This window comes from Protopterus annectens, chromosome 7.part0, assembly GCF_019279795.1.
Source record: "Protopterus annectens isolate FY-2018-M chromosome 7.part0, PAN1.0, whole genome shotgun sequence".
NCBI classification, from domain to species: domain Eukaryota; kingdom Metazoa; phylum Chordata; order Ceratodontiformes; family Protopteridae; genus Protopterus; species Protopterus annectens.
The window spans coordinates 1596596478-1596616780 of NC_056739.1; positions in this window are offsets into that span (position 1 = coordinate 1596596478).

Consider the following 20303-nt stretch of genomic DNA (forward strand, 5'->3'; position numbering starts at 1 on the left):
TATCCATTTGATGGTTATAAGAAACTTGCACTAAGTGGGGATAAGCAGAGAAATTAATCCTGGATGGTGCAACAGTCCATCAAAGAGCATAAACACAAAATCACACATACACAGATGCAGAGACACAGATTGCACATGTGCACACTCACACACACACACACACACACACACACACACACACACACACACACACACACACACACACACATGCACACTCAAAACCACACTTAGCATATGAATGGGTTAATCAGCTTCTTAGAGAAAAATGAATTTCTTAATTAAAACTGTCATTCACTTTCCACTCTGTATTGCTAGGCTCATGTACCACCCTACCTCTCAACTGTCCCTGATTTTGCCTCATAAGTTTGCCCTGTTCCTTGTAAAATTTTTGATTTTCTGGTAAATCAGTGAGGATTACAGTCAGTCAGTAATGCCAGTTACTGTCCAATAATGCAATGTTGATAAAAAAAACTGTTGTTCTGTTATCATTTTAAATAAATTACAGTAATGTTTAAACATTGTCCTTGATTATGGGCCTTTGTTCCCTACCCTCTATCATTCCACCCCCATTATTTTTGGTTTTTTGCCGAATTCTTGAACAAGAAAGTTGAGAGGCATGCACACCACTATAGCAGCAGTAAGATCCAAGCTGACACTGCAGTCTGAACTCTGATGACCTTTGTTTGTAAGGCACTCAGACAAGTAAAATGTTTGATACAAGTATATGGAATGGAGGGAGATGGGTGGGTGGGAATGTTTAAATTGTTATTTTCTGGATTGCCTGAGAGCTTTTTTAATGAAACTACTATTAGGGAGCAACTGTGATAGCAGTCTATTTCAAAATATTGTATACAGTGATATGGAATAATACACCAGTTGAAAAAGTTAAGAGATGTTTCATAGCGCTGCTAGTGTAGAAGGATAAAGCCCCGAGTTCGACCCAAGATACCTGAATTCAATTACCATCTCGGGCTCCTGTTAGAGCTGGTGTGGGAGACGACAGGAATGAAAAGATACAGCCTGCTTGCCTCTCTTTAGGGTAAGATGGGAGCACCAGCCCAGTCATGTGCTCAGCTGTAGAACCGCTAGTGTTTACTGCAGTCATGTAGAGCTGCTGTCTGTAAGGGAGCAGGTCTTTGGTTGCATCACATGCAGAGGCATGAACAATACATAGCAAATTCATTGCATGCCATCAGTCACTACAAATATACAAGAAAAAAATCAGATCCCATCTGTGCAAATGATAGATCCTGTTCACAGTTTGCACTGGTTGTTGCCCTGAGGAATGCATGGACCATAGGGTCTTGCCTTTGAGAATGAACAGGCTTCTTAAGGAGACAAGGAAGTATAAGCTTGATTGTCAGTGGATGGTTCTCGGAAAAGAAGAAAGTCATAACCTGCAAGTTTTGCAGTTGCACTGGTTGGGTTCTGAAGTTGGCAGTGATAAAAAAAAAATGCTGTTTAATGACTGACTGACTGACTGACATTGCCTTCCTCCTCCAAGTGCACACTAGCTCAGCCACAGAGTCAGGAGGAATGATGCTATTTACTAGTGCTAGCTGGAGTACCAACTCAAGTCTGGATTTCTCCAGCCTTATCTCCAATACCACCGACTGTCATCAAATGCTACATTGTATGCAGCTGTAATCTTAAATCTGATTAGCTCAGATCAGTGAATTCATCAGTTAGGCAAGATCACAGCAGTAGGTAGGGTTTTCAGTGTGTGTGTGTGTGTGTGTGTGTGTGTGTGTGTGTGTGTGTGTGTGTGTGTGTGTGTGTGTGTGTGTGTGTGTGTGTGTGTGTGCATGCACGTTAGTTGATTTTGTGCTTCTGACTGCTAGGGCTTACAGCCTAAATATACTTAATAAGTTCTACATTAAATTGTAAAGACTACAGAGTATGGAAGTAACACTAGGCATACAGCCTGGTCACAAATGAGGGTAATTATTATATTTGTTTGACTGTTTTTAAGACAGTCCAGACAACAACAGGAACATATACTACTTCCCCACCTTTCTTTATCTTCTCCCACACATACACTGCTTCAGTCTTAATAAATAAACATGATTTTCTCAGTATATGAGTCAGACATTTGCATGAGTGGCTTGACTGACTTGCACATAAATAAACTGGCATGATATGAGGGCAGCTGTCACAACAGAATAAAATAAAACATTCTGAGGGTAGACAGTGGGTTGTTTTGCAGCTCAGCAGCTCATTAGCAGAAGCAACCTTCTTAACTTTCTCTTCTGGGACAGTAAAATCAGATTCTGCTTGTGCAGTTTTGTCTTTTAGCGAGGGGTATACATATACATGTTTTGGAGTCATTGCCGCTCTATTCCAGACAGCCACAGCTGCCTTCAGATGTTTGAAATATTGTATCAAGCATCCAAAGGCACCTGCCTAAGACAAGCAGAACAGTAACACAAGAGGGTCTGGTGTGACTTTAAGTTTTCAGAGGGCAGACAGCCAAGTATTCACACATGGTGAGCGATCTGAAGAGGAGCCCTCGACTACAATGTTAATGTCTAGAAAGTCAGCTGCTGAGCCTCATTTAATGCTAACAGTTGTAAGAAATCACTATGTAAATCACAGAGCCCTTACTCCATAGCTTATTAATTAAAGCAGCAGTCCAATTCTTTTGTAATGTCTAAGACCACTGCACCTATGCCTTAACTATTTGGGTAGAAGTGTTTGTTACTGGCACATACACATACATACATACACTACATTCTTAGTATTACAATCAGCAGAATTCCTTAGCTCCCATAGGTGTCCTGTTTCAGGGTGCTTAAAAAACATTGATTCATCTATATAAATGCAATGTGTGCATTTTACACATCTATGGGTACCGTTCACTGTATTATCCATCAGAACAGATGTCCTTGGATAGCAAAGCTGCTGTTTCAGATTTTTCTTATTTCTAAATGCAAAATGTGGTTGTCCACCCACTATGTTGGTGGTACTCTCATCTACTAACAACATATGCCAATTTTGTCGTATGATGGTTTCAAACCTTTTCACATCCCTTGTATATGGTAAGACCATTGGAATATATGGTAGTACACTATTCCTAGTGCCTAACCTGTCACTACCTGCTCTATCAGATTAGTAGGGCTTAGCTTTACCTTTTCTTTCTTTGTGTACATTTTGGTACACCTTATCAATTTCATGTTCACTATACCCCCTATTAATGAAACCAGTTCTTAGCTCAGTTAACTCACTTCTATACACTTCATCTTGACAACATAGGCGAGATGTTCTCATTGCCTGGCCTCTGATTATATTAGGAAAACTCCTAGGGCTATGCATACTGATTTAAATTGTTCACCATCACCTTTCCAAAAAATAAAAAGATCATCTACGAAACGCCTATAAAAGGCTATTTGGGGATTACCTAATAGATGTTCATATTCCCAGTTAACCATAATTAGGTTTGCATATGTGTTGGCACAACTTGTATTTATGGCAACCCCTGACAACTGCTTGTAGCATGTGCCATTGAACATAAATATGTTGTGCTCTAGTACCAATTCTACTAACATACAGAGAAAGTCTATCTTAATATTAGAAAACATTCCCTGCCTTATCAACACTGATTTCACCATGCTTATCCCCTGGTCATTGGGTATACTTGTAAATAAAGACACTACATCTAATGTAGCCAACATCCCTGTATCTGCTGTTCCCATTTGCTTCACCGCCCCATAAAGGTGGGAGGAGGCGTGGAGGAGCTCTCCGGTCTTGTAGCCCAGGCTAGTGTGGCCCTGGCCCTGGGTGACATCCTGCCATCAACCGGAATGATACCGCAGTACAAGGACAAAATGATTGACTTCAACAATTAGCTAAGCTTCTGGTGTCATTCTAAGGGGATCCAGTATCTGTATGCCTGGCATGGTCGACAGACCATGATGCTTTGCCAGAGATGGCCTGTACCTGTCACCCTTGAGATTCTGGATACTGGAAAAGGCTCTTGCCACCCCTACAGTGCCTTTTTTAGGCAAGGTTCAAATGACAAATTCACTACCATAACAGGAACAGGCAAGCAAAAACTGAGGGTAATGCTACTCGATGCTAGAAGTCTAAATCTCAAAATGTACTCACTCGAGGCACTCCTTAAAATGGAGAACATCGATGTCTGTGCAGTCACTGAGACCTGGCTCAAGGCTCCAGAGAGCACCCCTGCATTACCAGGCTATAACTCATACCACACTTTTCTGCCATCTAACCTGGACCAGAACACCAAAGGCAGAGGTGTGTCCATATTCATTAAGGATATCCACACCTCCAGGCTAGTTGCTCAGCATGATGCAGCTGAGGTTATCCAAGTGCAACTAACTCTGGGCAAAACTGCAATCCAAATTGTAGCTTGCTACAGATCCCCCACCATGCCCCAGGATTCCCACTCCTCTTTTCTTGATATACTGGAAAATATTAGGGTTCAACCAAACACCCTAATATTGGGCGATTTCAACTACCCCACCATTAACTGGGGAAAACTACTAATGTACCAACTCCTTCGCTCAGCACTTTCTGGAATTCATAAATTCCAGTGCCCTGGATCAACTTATCCACACCCCCACCAGGGGCAACAATATCCTAGACCTAGTCATTACCAACATGAGTGGCTGGTGTTCCACACCTGAAGTCAACTCCTCATTGGTCAGATCCGACCATAAGCTAATCACCCTAGATCTCTACATCCCGCCCCTACTCCCCATTAAGGAAACCACGGTAAAAAATTTCTCCAAAGCCAACTTCATGCTTCTTAAGGCAGAAGTGGTGAACTTCATAACACCCATGCAGATGGACTATACAGTTATGACTGCTGAATCCTACACAAATGTACTCTATAAGCACTTACACGAGTGTGTGGATCATGCTATCCCAAACAGAACCAAGACATTATCCTCCAAAAAAAGGAAGCCAATCTGGTAGTCCCCTGCCATAAACAAACTGTACCACAGAAGGAAGAAATTGTTGCAAAAGTGAGTAAAATCCCATGAGTGAAGGAGCTCCCTGGTCAGTCTCAGCAAGAAGCTGAGATCCCTTATAAGATCCTTCAAAGCTAGCTATGAAAACAAGATTGCCACTGATTCTAAGGGCAACCACAAAGCATTATATAGCTATTTCAAGAATCTCAGTGGCAACACCCAGATCTGCTCTGAGTTACAGCACAATGGCACAACAATTACAGAACCAACTGATATTGCCAACATCCTGGCAGATAGGTTCACTGCTAACTTTACCCCCCTCTCACCCCCTAAAGGGCCCATATCTATACAGGAAGAATGCAGACTCCCTGTAATCACAACTTCATAGGTAAAAGCAGCACTCTCTAAAGCCAAAAACACAGCATCCATGGGACCGGGCAACATCCCAGACTGCGGTTTACATGAACTTCAGAACGAACTGGCTCCCCGCCTAAGCACCATGTTCAATTATAGCCTCATGTCAGGCTTTGTGCCCACTAAATGTCGCACAGCAACAGTTATCCCACTCCACAAAGGGGGGGCCACCACTGATCCTGGGAACTATCGCCCTATTAGCTTGATGAGCCTGGTCTGCAAGGCCATGGAATGTATCATCATGGAATTCATAAACAAAGACATTGGTAACCTCCACACTCTGGACCCCACCTAGTTCGGGTTTGTGAAAGGCAGATCTTGCCTCCTGAACCTGGTCAACTTCTTTGAGGCAGTCACCAAAGCCATAGACAGGGGTAAGGTGGTTCACACAGCCTATCTTGATCTTGCCCAGGCTTTCAACACCATCCCCCATTCTGGAATTATAGCTAAACTCACTAAACTAGGTATAAATCCATATGTCACAAGATGGGTTGCCAACTGACTCACTGACAGAACCCACACTGTAAAAGTTGCAGACTCCAAATCTGACTTCAAACCAGTGACAAGTGGAGTACCACAGGGTTCAGTCCTGGGTACTCTCCTGTTTTGTATCTACTTCTCTGCAGTACAGGCTAACACAGAAGGCCTCTGGCTAACAAAGTTCACAGATGACTGCAAAATAGGAGCTATAGTTGAGTCCCCAAATGATGTGGACATCCTACAGAAGGGCCTCACTGAGACAGATGCCTGGTGTCAGAGCCATGGCCTCAAGCTCAATGCCAAAAAGTGCATTGTTATCCCCTTTGGTAAAAACTCTGTACCCATGAACTACCACATAGGCGACAGTCTTCTTAACACCGAATGTGTGATAAGAGACCTTGGGACCCAGGTGGACAATAGTCTCTCCTTTGATAATCACATCACCATAGTAGTCAGGAAATCCTTCTACATGGCACACCTCATCACAAAAGGGTTCTCATCCAGGAAAAAAGAAGTCATTGTTCCCCTCTACTAGACACTCTTTAAACCCATTATAGAGTACAATGCCCCTTTTGGAATGTACCTCACAAGACAGCTGCAGCAGCTAGAAAGGCCACAGAAGTACCTCACGAAGAGAATTACTGGCCTCAAACAGATGCCCTACACTGATCGTCTCAAAAAACTCCAGCTTTACTCTGTAGCATATCACCTAGTCTGAGGTGATCTCTGCCTAACATATAAAGCTATGTCAAACCCAGAGCTGTTGACATGCTACACCTAAAGAAATCCCAATCCCTCCGAGCTAAATGCTCTAGGGACTTAAACCTTGTCACCACAATAATTCCTGTCCCAGAGACTTCCCATACTCTGGAACAAGCTACCCATCTATGTCAAGCAAAGTTCCTCATTAACGCTCTTCAAGAAAAATCTTGATGAGTGAATGGGAAATAGGAAATACACCCTGGGGATCACTTCAGTGGCTCTGCTCAACAGGGGCACATGAAATTAACTTCCTTGGGTTGGCGTAAGACAGGGAACTTTGTTGGCTAGGCTTACTTAGGCCCTTGGGCTGATAGCCTAGTACCTACCTATGAACATATGAACCTATAAATGTTGTTAGTTTTGCTATTGATATCATGGGGCATCTCCATGTCCAAAGATTGTCCCTTGACATAACTTCTTTGTAAACTTAAGTGGTCTCATAAATCATTGCTACCTTCTAACACCTTTCATAGGTTCATAGGTTCATACTAGGCTATCTGCCCGAGGGCATTTACAAGCCTAGCCCATCGTTTTGTGGCTTACGCCACCCCTTTAGTATGGGGAACTATACCCATTATTTTGCTGTGCCTCTGTCGAGCAGTGACACTGAGGTAATCCCTGGGGTATATCTGCGATCTCCCATCCATTGGTCAAGATTTCTCTTGAACAAGGCCAGCGAGGTGCTCTGCCTCACATGTACCGGGATTTTGTTCCACAGCATAGGGAGTCTTTGGGTGATGAATCTATCCCTCCAGCCCCTCCTATTAATTGGCGTGGCGAGGTTTAAGTCCTCCGCCCCTGTGGCTCTGATGGATCTAGATTTTTGAGGTGAAGCATATTCATCAAATCTGGGTTTGACATGGCCTTGTATGTTAGGCAAAGGTCACCTCTGAGCAACTGAATAGAGCTGGAGTTCTTTCAGTCGGGCAGCATAGGACAGATTTTGAGACCCTTTATCCTTTTGGTGAGGAACTTTTGTGGCCTCTCCAGCTGCTGCAAGTGTCGGGTCAGATACATCCCGAATGGGGCATTGTACTCAATCATTGGTCTGATGAGTGATGAGTAAAGGGAGACTATGACCTCCCTTGATCTAGATGAGAATCCCTTCATGATAAGGTGGGCAATGTAGAAGGTCTTCCTAACTAATTTAGCTACATGGGTGTCAAATGACAGACTACTATCAACCTGGGTCCCCAGGTCCCTGATAACTTCTTCTGTGCTCAGTGGATTGCCACCTATTTGGTAGCTAGGGGTAACCTTGTTTTTCCCAAGGGGTATGACTATGCATTTTTTGGCATTTAACTTCAGGCCGTGGCTCTGGCACCAGTTATCCGTTTCTGTGAGACCCTTCTGAAGGATATCTGTGTCAGATGTGTTTTCTACTATGGTGCCCAGTTTGCAGTCATCTGCAAACTTTGTCAGCCATAACCCTCCTGTGCTTGCTTGTACTTCGGAAAAGTAGATGCCAAACAAGAGTGGGCCCAGGACTGAGCCCTGTGGGACACCACTTGTGACAGGTTTTCAGTCTGACATGGCGCCAGCAACTCTGACCCTGTGGGTTCTGTCACTCAGCCAGTTTGCAACCCATCTTGTGATGTATGGGTTAACATTTAAGCTGATGAGTTTTTCAATGATACCCGAGTGGGGTATTGTATCGAAGGCCTTAGCCAGATCGAGGTAGGCTGTATGGACTGCCTTTCCCTCGTCAATGGCTTTGGTGACTGTTTCCAAGAAGTCAACCAAGTTTAAAAGGCATGATCTGCCTTTGACAAAGCCAAACTGGGTTGGATCCAAAGTCTGCAAATTCCCTATGTCTTTATTTATGAGGTCCATTATGATCCTCTCCATGGCTTTGCAGATAAGGCTTGTCAAGCTAATGGGCGGTAATTTCCAGGGTCGGTGGAGGCACCGCCTTTGTGAAGTGGGACCACAGTTGCAGTGCGCCACTCCTGGATGCGTATCCAGAGGTAAGACTTTGATTAAACAGCTGTCCTAGCTGTGGGTTTAATTCCTCATTGAGTTCGTGGAGCACACAGCCGGGGACACCATCAGGTCCCATGGATGCTGTGTTTTGCTTTGGAGAGAGCAGTTCTCACTTGGGCGCGGGAGATGTTTGGGGGGCTGCAATCGTTTGGTATAGATATCTCTCCTTTTGGGGGGGGAGAAGTTTGCACTGAACCTGTCAGCCAGTATGTTGGCAATGTCTGTAGGATCAGTAATCTTCACATCATTTTGAACTAGTTCTGAGCATATCTGGGAGTTTCCTCCTAGGTTTCTAACATAGCTAAAGAAGGCCTTATGATTGTCTTTTGAGTCTTTAGCTATTTTTCTCTCGAAATTTGCTTTGGATGATTTTATGAGAGCTCTTAGTTTTTTACTTATAGTGATCAAGGGTGTCTTACCTTTTAAGGATTTTGCTCTATCTTGTAGTAGCTTCCTCCTTTTATTGTAGAGTTTGTTTATGCCTGGGGTCCACCAGACTGGAGGCTTGCCTTTGGTACTAAGAGTCTTTGTTTTGTTTGGGATTGCCTTATCCATGCAGTCCTGCAGGTGCTGGTAGAAGGTGTTTGTAAGTGATTCAGCGGCTTGAGTACTGTTTTCCGCCGGGGGCCTTAAAGGAGACCACACTAGTCTTTAGAAGTGTGAAGTCAGCTTTTGAGAAGTTCTTTACTGTGGTCTTTTTATTTCAGGTGGGGTGGGATGAGGACCTCCAGCGAGATTAGTTTGTGATCTGATCTCACCAGTGAGGGGTATACTTCCGGTGTTGAACATTGTGCTCCCATGTTCGTGATGATGAGATCAAGTATGTTATCTCCTCTTGTGGGGATGGTGACTAGTTGTTCCATGGCATTTGAGTTTATGAATTCCAGGAACTTTTGGGCTAGGGTGTTTGGGCTTGAGTAGTGTTCCCAGTCTATATTAGGGTAATTGAAGTCACCTAGTATGATGGTGTTTGGTGATACATTTATCCCCTCTAGTGTTTTCAGGAAGGCCATGTGAGGTTCCTGAGTTTGTGAGGGTGGCCTGTAACATGCTACAATTTGCAGAGCAGTCTTGCCTATGGTTAATTGCACCTGGATGGTCTCCGATGCATACCAGTCTTGAGGTGTGGGTGTCCTTGATGAATATGGATACCCCCTCCTTTCTTGGTATTGTCCGGATTTTGGGGCGGAGCATGATATGAGGTAAAACCTGATAGCTGGGGTGCTCTCAGGAGCCTTGAACCAGGTTTCTGTCACAGCACAGACATCGATGTTCTCCATACAGAGAAGGGCCTCAGTGCGTGCATTTGAGATTGAGACTTCTGGCATTGAGCAGCATTACCCTTAGTTTTTTCCTTTTTGTGTTCTAGGGTGGTAGGTTTAGAATTTGAGCCTTGCCTAAAAAGGCACTATGGGGTGGCAAGAGCCTTTGCCAATATCCGGAATCCCAGGGTGACAGGTGCAAGCCGTCCCTAGCGTGGCTTGTCCAGCATGTCATCCCAGGCAGACAGATACTGGATCCCCTTTGAATGACACCAGTGTTTAAGCCAATTGTTAAAGCTGATCATCTTATCTCTGTATTGTGGCATCACTCTTGGTGAAGGTAGGATACTGCTCAAGGTCAGGGTCATACCTGCCTGGGCTACATAATCAGAGAGCTCCTCAATGTCTCTTTTCATGTAGTCCAAGGTCTCCAGGTCGTTTACACCAGCGTGGACAATGACTGAGTCATATTTGTACTTGCTGTTGAGAGACCTGAGTGCTTGCATTATGTGATTCTAGCCCGACAGGCAGCTTACTGTGACCTTCTCCTTACTCAGTCTGGTGGCGGGACGTCAGTGTGTCTGACTATGGAGTCACCAATGACTAGTGTGTCTGGCATTGTGTTTGGCCTTAAGGGCTGTGACTGTTTGACACTCTGACTGTGAGGTCTATGTGTTGCAGGTGTTGTGTTCTGAGGTGGTGGTTGTTTGGGTGTCTGCTTTGGTGGCCTCTGCTGTTTTGGTAGATTTTTGATCAGAGCCTCCAGTATGTCTTTCTGTGTTTATGTGTATGATTTGAGGTTGTAATGGTGCTATGTGAGACTGGGTCTATGGTGTGTGTGGTAACCTTCTCCTCCTGACTGGTCTTGCCAGTCCTGTGTTGAAGAGCTCAGCCTCCAGTTTGGTAGTTGCATCTCTGTATTTGTGTTTTGTGGGAGGAGGAGAGGGTTGTCTGTGTACATGAGGCAATTGTAACATTGCCTCAGTATTGTTCACCAGCTGAGCAGGAGAGGACACTAGCAACTGATCCCTCGACATGCTAGAAGGATAGACAAAAACTTTAAAAAGATTCAGGGGACGTGGGTGACCCTATCTATGACAAGAGTGCCGTATCAAGGTAATAAGTACTGTAGGAGCAAGTGCTAGGTTTAACAGATAGAGAATAGTCTACTTGGAGTCAAGTGGAGATGATCTTTTTAGTTATAGGATACGCTGATTAGATCAGTAGTATAGTTCGAGGAAGGTAGTTTTAAGGGAAAATTTGAAGAGTGGACTTTAAATAGTTTAAACCTGCCTAACCGTGCTGCCCTAGTGTGCAACAGTGGCAGCTCCGTGCTTCATCAGCTAGCGTCTTACGTTTTATACCAGGGGGCTGGAAAAAGCTAGAAACTGGCCCAAAACGACCAATAAACTACTAGTTACTGGCTGAAACCTCACAAAACTGGACAAAAGGCAGCTCAATGCTTCCCACTCCCACTGGTAAGCAAGGTAACTTCCCCTCCCCCAAATAAGGCAAGGAAACAGTACACAGGAACTACAACCAAAGCCCAGGAATCAGCAACTCTGAAACTGGACTAAACTAGTAAAGCAGGAAAAACAAGAGATATTTTTTCTTTTTCTTTTTTTTTTCACAAAACAGGCAGAAACAGGTACAGTAAACACTTATAAATGCTATGAATCAGCTACTACAGCTTACACAGAAGAATTTGCTACAAATACAGTCAAATAGTAACAAACAAGGATTCCAAGTGCAATATTAAGTTAAATGCAGTAAAAACAGCTTCAATGTAACAGAAAGGCAGGCGAAATACAGTCGCTAGGTATTCAGATGTGGAAAGCAACAAAAATATACTTAGTATCAAGAAAAGATTCAGCTCTCTGCAGCCTGGATTACTCTGCTGGCCCACGGAGTCTGTGCTGAGTAGGTACAAGCTGAAAAGCAGCGCGTTTACCTTTTATACCAGGGCTGGAAAAAGCTAGAAACTAAACGACCAATAAACTACTAGTTACTGGCTGAAACCTCACAAAACTGGACAAAAGGCAGCTCAATGCTTCCCACTCCCACTGGTAAGCAAGGTAACTTCCTCTCCCCCAAATAAGGCAAGGAAACAGTACACAGGAACTACAACCAAAGCCCAGGAATCAGCAACTCTGAAACTGGACTAAACTAGTAAAGCAGGAAAAACAAGAGATATTTTTTTCTTTTTTTTTTTCACAAAACAGGCAGAAACAGGTACAGCAAACACTTACAAATGCTATGAATCAGCTACTACAGCTTACACAGAAGAATTTGCTACAAATACAGTCAAATAGTAACAAACAAGGATTCCAAGTGCAATATTAAGTTAAATGCAGTAAAAACAGCTTCAATGTAACAGAAAGGCAGGCGAAATACAGTCGCTAGGTATTCAGATGTGAAAAGCAACAAAAAATATACATAGTATCAAGAAAAGTCGCTTTATCAGCTCACTGCAGGCTGGATTACTCTGCTGGCCCACGGAGTCTGTGCTGAGTAGGTACAAGCTGAAAATGTTATACCAGGGGGCTGGAAAAAGCTAGAAACTGGCCCAAAATGACCAATAAACTACTAGTTACTGGCTGAAACCTCACAAAACTGGACAAAAGGCAGCTCAATGCTTCCCACTCCCACTGGTAAGCAAGGTAACTTTCTCTCCCCAAATAAGGCAAGGAAACAGTACACAGGAACTACAACCAAAGCCCAGGAATCAGCAACTCTGAAACTGGACTAAACTAGTAAAGCAGGAAAAACAAGAGATATTTTTTTCTTTTTCTTTTTTTTCACAAAACAGGCAGAAACAGGTACAGCAAACACTTATAAATGCTATGAATCAGCTACTACAGCTTACACAGAAGAATTTGCTACAAATACAGTCAAATAGTAACAAACAAGGATTCCAAGTGCAATATTAAGTTAAATGCAGTAAATGCAGCTTCAATGTAACAGAAAGGCAGGCGAAATACAGTCGCTAGGTATTCAGATGTGGAAAGCAACAAAAATATACTTAGTATCAAGAAAAGTCGCTTATTCAGCTCTCTGCAGCCTGGATTACTCTGAGTCTGTGCTGAGTAGGTACAAGCTGAAAATTTATACCAGGGGCTGGAAAAGCTAGAAACTGGCCCAAAACGACCAATAAACTACTAGTTACTGGCTGAAACCTCACAAAACTGGACAAAGGCAGCTCAATGCTTCCCACTCCCACTGGTAAGCAAGGTAACTTCCTCTCCCAAATAAGGCAAGGAAACAGTACACAGGAACTACAACCAAAGCCCAGGAATCAGCAACTCTGAAACTGGACTAAACTAGTAAAGCAGGAAAAACAAGAGATATTTTTTTTTTTCTTTTTTTTTTCACAAAACAGGCAGAAACAGGTACAGCAAACACTTATAAATGCTATGAATCAGCTACTACAGCTTACACAGAAGAATTTGCTACAAATACAGTCAAATAGTAACAAACAAGGATTCCAAGTGCAATATTAAGTTAAATGCAGTAAAAACAGCTTCAATGTAACAGAAAGGCAGGCGAAATACAGTCGCTAGGTATTCAGATGTGGAAAGCAACAAAAAATATACTTAGTATCAAGAAAAGTCGCTTATTCAGCTCTCTGCAGCCTGGATTACTTTGGTGATATCTTCAACACCTGTACTGATGGTTTCCATTTCACAGTCAAGAAGGGTTATAGTTATTTTTTTTTCATTGATAGAAATCTGCAGAATAGGGAATGGGATTAGTGCTGGGCTAACAGCATTTGTTACCTCATGTTTGAAGATACCCCAGTGGATATCAGTGGTTTCTGGATCATGAAGACTGGATAGCATTAGACACAGACTACACTGGGCATAATCTGCTAATGTTCAGTGTAAAAGTCTACTTTCTCTTCAAACATTTGCATTTATACCACACATACTCGGTTAACTGGCATGGGTATTGAAAATGCAGAGCCAAAGAACCATTTCACATAAAAAGTTACGAGTCATTTTAGGAAAAAAAAAAGAAAAACATATGTTTATCAGCTATGGGTATCTAAAATTATGTTTTCAGAGGTTAGGCCCCTCATGATGCGGAGCTACACAAAAACCTGAATCTTCTCTTTTAAGAGGTTTGGCCAAGAATGCTATAGCAGAGTAGTCTGTTTTTCTGCTTCATGATCATTGTAATAAAGTTGTCAGGTTGTGTACTGGTTAGCTTTGGACATGTTGATAAAAAACTGTTGTTCTGTTATCATTTTAAATGAATTAGAGTAATGTTTAAACAATCTGACAATTGAAAGTTGAACCTTTTATTAGATACCCAGTGAGCATGCATATTGTTGCCACAGTTGTAATGGAGTGACCCTCTCTAGTCTGAATTATGTTTTTTACAATAAGCAATTTCATAAAGCACTGTACAAAGGGTTCCCTGCCTTTCTAGGGCTTGGATCTGTCAAGTCACATAGTTACTCAGATCATTGAACCACAAGTACCAGTATGACTCTGTCATAGTCCATGTGGGTGTCAAAGACCCGAGACATTCCTCCCTTAACTATATGAAGTGAGATTTGACACATATCACTGATTATGTGTCTCAGGCAGGTATGAGCCTAACACTGACCAGCATACTACTTTCTCCATGGATGATACCACATTACCAACAGAAAATGATTGATTTTCACAATTGGCTTGGCTTCTGGTGTCAATGCAAGGGAGTACAATAATTGACGGACTGGAAGGACATGATTCACAGACCATGCTGCTTTACCAGGGATGGTCTCCACTTATCCCCTCTAGGATTTCTTATATTGGCAAAGATCTTTTCCTTCCCCATAGTGCCTTTTTTAGGCAATGTTAAACTGATAAACTTACCAATTTAACTGAACCTATGAAGGGATATCTGAAAGTGGTACTGCTCAATGCTAGAAGTCTTGACAAGAAACTCCACTTCCTGCAAATCTTCCTGTCCTTGGAGAGTGTAGACATCTGTGTAGTAATGGAGTCATGGTTTAAAGTCACAGAGAGTACCCCAACAATGCAAGCTTATAATGTCTTTCATGCCTTTAGACCAGCTACTGCACAGGAAGGAACTAAAGGTGCAGGAGTCACAGTCTATATTAAAACCAATCTCACATCCAGACTAGCTGAAGTGTATAACCCACTGTAACTCATACATGTGCAACTCACCATAAACAGGATCTTGTACCATATCCTTGCAACCTATAGGTCTCCCTCTATGTCCCAGGAAACCCATACTGCTTATCTCAGTTTACTGGAGTCCCTCACCTTTCAATCTAATATGACATGCTCAGCAATTCCCAAACAATGTTAATACCAGCATCCAAGAATAGTTGGTCTACTGTCCTGTCGGAGTACAAACATCCTTGACCTTGTACTCACAAACATGGGGGACTGATGTTCCTCACCCAATGTAATATCTTTGCGTGTCAGATCTGACCATAAGGCAGAATTACTTGAAATAAAAATTAAATCTGGGATCCAGAGAAACCAAAAACCTTTAGGAACTATTCCACAGCTAACCTCTCTCTGCTAAGTGACATATTGGCTAAATTCCAGACACCCCCAAACCCAGTAAACACCATAGCATACACTTAGCTATTTACAAAATCTCTGTACAGCCATATTGATAGCTGTATCGGGTGATCTGTTCTCATCCGTATTAAAAATAAGATAAACTCGAAAGACAAGCCACATTGATGGAATCACAATATCAATCAGTTATGCAAAAAAAGAAAAAAAAATCTTGACCAAGTGTAGGAGGAACAAAGCCATGCATACTGAAAGCATCCTGACCAATCTAAACAGGCAGCTGAAAGTGTTAATTAGTACTTCAAAAGCTAAATCTGAAGAAAAAATTGCTTCTCAAGTAAAGGACAACCACAAAGCTTTCTACAGCTTTGTCAATAACCTCAGGGGAAATACACATCAACGCTCAGAACTTATTGTAAATGGCATCACCCACAATGAACTGGAAGCCATTGCCAACCTTTTGGCTGACAGGTTCAGCTCAAATTTCTTCCTCCCTTCGATAGTCCAAAGGACATACCACATACCACAATCCACCCAACCATTACTAGGGAACAGGTCATCAATGCACTTTCCAAGGCCAAAAACACTATATTGATAGGCCCTGATAACATCTCAGGATGTTCAATGAATAGCATGAAACATGACCTCTCTGATCTATTTGAATCACTTTTTTAATGGGTAACTACAGGCCCATAAGTCTTAACAGTCTCATATGTAAGGCTGTGGAAAGAATCATCATGGACATGATAAATGAGGACATAGATAACCTGCAAGCACTGCACCCATCACAGTTCACCTTTGTTAAAGGAAGGTCATGCCTATTAAATCTGGTAGACATTTTTGAGAGGGTCACCAAAGCAATGGATGAAGGTAAGAGTGTGCATACAGCTTACCTTGACCTGGTCAAGGCTTTTGATACAACACCCCATTTAGACATTATTGGCAAGCTCAATAATTTAGGTATAAACCCTTTTATCACCCACTGGATAACCAACTGGGTCACTGATAGGACCCAGGAGGTCAAAATTGGTGAAGCCACCTCCACCAAGAGGCCAGTCACTAGTGAAGTCCCCCAGGGCTCAGTACTGAGCCTGCTCCCTTTTGGCATCTATTTCTCTGAAATGGAAGCAAATGCTGAAGGTTTATGGCTGACTAAGTTTGCAGGTGATTTCAAGCTGGGGGTTATCATCGACTTTCCTGCAGACACTAGCATTCTTCAAGAAGGTCTATCTCTGACTAACAAATGGTGCCAAAGCCATGGACTTAAACTTAATGCTAAGAAATGCATAATTTTACCCTCTAGGAGGTCAACTAGCCTGGCTAATTACCATGTTGATATTACACCCCTAAAAGTCGACCCAGTGGTCAGGGATCTAGGTGTATGTGTTCACAGTGGTGATTAAATCCTTTTATGTTGTGCAACTTATAAGTAAGAGCATGGCATCTAGGTCCAAAGAGGTCATTATCCCACTGTACTCCATCCTTATCAGACCAATCAATGATATCTTTGGAATGTATCTGACCAGGCATATGCAGCAACTACAGCGACCTCAGGGGTTCCTTACAAAAAGAATACAAGGGGTAACAAACTTGTCTCATGCAGAGTTGCAGAGTGCCTTAAAGCCCTTTTGCTCTACTCAGTTTCCTTGGGATTACTGAGGGGTGATAAATTCCTGGCTTACAAGGCATCTGCAAACCCTTCACTTATGAATCTCCTACATATTTGTAAGTCAATGAGTACCAGAAATACAAGGTCTACGGACCTGAATTTTGTCTGTAACTTAAACAGAACAAGCTGGAAAGACAGATATGTGTCCCAGAGACTGCCTCTCCTATGGAACAGGCTTCCCATCTGTGTGAAGCTGAGTTCATCTATTATTCAGCTTAAGTGCAACCTAGACCACAGGCTGGAGAGTAGGAAAGTTACACTGAGCCTGGCACCTGTGTTCCTTATGGACAGACAGCTTATAAATGCCTGGCCTTCGATGTCCTATTTGGATACAGGACATAATTATTCTTTCGGGAAAACTTGGCTAAGCTTAGAAAGGCCCTCCGGGTCATTAGTCTAGTAACAATCTATAAATCTATGAATCTATACTTCTATGAAAGGATAATGGTAGCTTTTATTTGGGACTTAAACATAAAACTTCCAGCAAACAGTCCGATATCACTGCCTCTGAACTGATAGGTGTTGAGTTTTCCCCTAACAACTTTATCCTTTCAGCCAGAACCCCCCCCCCCCCACCAGCATGGCAATTAAAGTTAGATTACAAAATCACACATACACACAAATACAGAGAAGGCCCTCTGCTTAGGCACTATTAGTACCATAGGATCATAGGAGGTTACTAATCTATTGGCCCTATGGCCTTTACAAGCCTAGCCATGTTTACCCTTGTTCTCTCATAGACCGAGAGAAATAGCCTATATTAGTGCACAAATTTATGATCAGCACCAACTGCCCCTATCCAAAAGGGACATAGGTGAAACCCCCCGGGGTGAATTTACAGTTTCCCATCCAATTGTCTAAGTTACATTTAAACAGGGTCATTGAGGAGTTCTGTTTAACTTGAACTGGGAGTTTGTTCCAGAGGAGTGGCAGCCTCTAGGAGACATATCTGTCTCTCCAGCAAGTCCTGTTTATGTTGCAGGTTAATGTCTCTAGAGTGAATGAGCCTTGTCCCATTAGATTTGTGGATATGCAGTATGTCCTTTAAGGCAGCGTCCATGACTGCTCTACAGGCCAGGCAAAGTTGTACCTAAGTAGTCTATACAATAAAGAGTATAGTGACAGTGCCTTCAATCTGCCCGTGTAGGTCATGTGATAAAGGCCTTGAATTTTCTTAGTGAGAAACCTCTGAGGCCTCTCAAGCTGCTGCAGGTATCTGGTGAGATGGATACAGAAGGGTGCAATGTACTCCATTATTGCTTTGATGAGGGTTGAGTACAGAGGAGTTATAACCTCCTTCATTTTGGACGCTATTCCCTTACTTATGAGATGGGCAACATAGAAGGCTTTCCTCACCACTGTGGCCACATGATGATCTCAGTTAAGGCTGCTATCAACCTGCATTCTCAAGTCTCTTACCACTGGATTTGAAGTTAGGGGGGTATTGTTAATTTTGTAATTTGCTAGGACTTCACCTTTACCGAAGGGGATGTTAATACATTGTTTTGTGTTAAGTTTAAGTCTGTGGCTTTGGCACCGATCATTTTTCTGTGTAAGCCTTTTTTGTAGTTAGTTGACATTGTTTTGGGTTTCAATGATTGCACCCAGTTTGGAGTCATTAGTGAACTTGGTAAGCCACAGGCCATCTAATTTTACTTGAATTTCTGAGAAATAGATTCCAAACATAAGTAAACCCAGCACAAATCCTTGTGGAACACCACTAGTAACAGGTCTGCTGGTAGCATACCTCTCAACTGTACAGATTTTTTGCAGAATGTCCAGATTTTTGCCTCATATTTTTGGTCTGTTTTTCATAAAATTGTATTTTTCTGGCAAATCACTGGCAAATCGTTAAAGATTGAAGTCAGAAAATAATGACAGACATTTGAGTTTCAAATTTCATACTCTTCAGAAAATGCATAATAATGCAAAACCTGATATTCTATCAATGTTTGAAGTTTGTAAGAGCAATATTTAAAAATGTCCCTATTTTTGGGCCTTTATTCCCCCAATATTTATGTCTTTGTCCAGATTTCTTGCTCTAACAGGTTGAGAGGTCTGGCTGGTAGAGGTAGAATCCCCTACTTTGACTGTATTTTCTTCTGTCAGTGAGCCAGTTGGTTAACAATCTAATGACACATGGGTTTATCCTCAGCTGTATGAGTTTAACAATGATGCCTGAGTGGGGGATAGTGTCAAAGGCCTTGGCTAAAATGAGGTAGGCAGTATGCACTGTTTTCCTTTCCTCCAAGGCTTTGGTGACATTTTCAAAGAAGTCCACCAGGTTTAATAAGCATGATCTGCCTTTAACGAAACCAAATTGGGTCGGGCCAAGAGTTTGAAGGTCTCCAATATCCTTGTTGATTAGGTCCATGATGATGATTCTTTCCATGACCTTACAGATAAGGTGCATTAGGCTTATGGGTCTATAATTCCCAGAGTCTGTTGAGAGACCCCCTTTGTGCAAAGGGATCACAGTTGCAGTTTTCTATTTGGGTGAGACAGAGATAGTACTTAGACTGTGGTTCAAGAAAGTACCCACTGGTTCTGCCATCTGTTTTAGGCCATTTAATAAGCAGCCTGGGATGTTGTCCGGTCCCATAAAGGCTGTGTTTTTGGCCTTGGAGTGGGCAGTTATGACCTACTCACTGGAGATACTAGTTAGAGGACTGGTGATAGGTATAATTTGGGGTATGACTGGTGGGGACAGTGAAGTGAAGTTTTCGCCTAACCTGTGTGCCTGGCAATTTTCATGGTTCCATATCAGTTGCACCATACACTACTAGTCTGGCACAAATCTGAGCCTTCCCTTTAAGATTTTGGGTGTAGTTATAGAACGCCTTATGATTATCCTTAGCTTGTTTTTGTTTTGTTGTTTGTCTTTCGGCTTTAGCTGGTTAGGGGTTGCCACAGCGGAACTCTGGTCCGCTAATGATTGGCAGTTGGTTTTTATGGTGTCAAGTTGCCAGCCTGATGCCCAACCTTCAACGAAGGCATGCCCATTCTACGCATGTCTTTCGAACGCCCACTCGGCGGAGGGGAGGACATGCAGACTACACACAGAAGGCACTCCCAACCCAAGTTGAGAATCGAATGGGAGAACCTCTTGCTGTGAGGCAACAACGCTACCGCTGTACCACCATGGAAGTTATGATTATCCTTAGTTAGAGATGCTAATTTGGTTGTGTAGTTAGTTTTGGAGGGCTTAACAAGATGTTTAATTTGCTTATTCAAGTTGTGGAGGATGTCTTTCCTATGC